Source organism: Pteropus alecto, unplaced genomic scaffold, assembly GCF_000325575.1.
Source record: "Pteropus alecto unplaced genomic scaffold, ASM32557v1 scaffold40, whole genome shotgun sequence".
Lineage (NCBI taxonomy): Eukaryota > Metazoa > Chordata > Mammalia > Chiroptera > Pteropodidae > Pteropus > Pteropus alecto.
The window spans coordinates 8,359,543-8,360,363 of NW_006431919.1; positions in this window are offsets into that span (position 1 = coordinate 8,359,543).

An 821-nucleotide genomic window follows, 5' to 3' on the forward strand; every position below is an offset into this window, starting at 1 on the left:
CGCGCGCGCGCAGTCCCGCGCTCACTCACAATCGCACCCGCCGGGTGGCTCGCGCGTCGCATCGACCCACGCCTCCTGCGGCCCACAAAGCCAGGCTCTGGCGGCTATAGAAACGCGTGCCATGCCGATACCTGTCCGCACACTGTGACACGCGCCATTCTGACACACGTGCGTTCACACACTCCTCAAACACCACAAGTCGCACGCACTCACACTCACACTCACCCGCCGAGTCCACGTGGGAGAAACGGAAGGGCCGAGCTTCATCCAGTGCAACTGCAGTTATAATGATGCCAGAATTTTTTTTAACTCCCTCGGTGACTGGACAAGACTGTCAACCCCACGGCGTCGGAGGCCACGTCTGTGATGGCTCAGCAATGCCTAGCGCAGAATAGGTGTTAAACAAACATCTGTTAAATGAGTGGATGAGTGAATAAATGAATTGGAACTGTTCACTGAGTATCCTTAATTGGAAAATTCCGACCCCTTGATTCCAAGAATGTCCAAAGAATTTTACTGTAATATGAAATTAAATGGTATTTTTTGTCTTGTCTTTTGAGTACACGCGCGCGCACACACACACACACACACACACACACACCCTTCCCAAGGTCCAAGTTCTGCCGAGTCACTAGCACTGACCAGTATTCCTACCCTAATTTAAATGTCAACACACCTTTAGGGCGGGAGTTGTTCCTCACTTCCCCACAATACAAAGTCCGAAAGCAGGTAGTGTGTGCACAGAATGAATCAAGGATGTTGCTAGTCTTCCAGGCTTCGGTAGGATCATTAATCCCGTTTATCTACTGCCCTGCTTTACC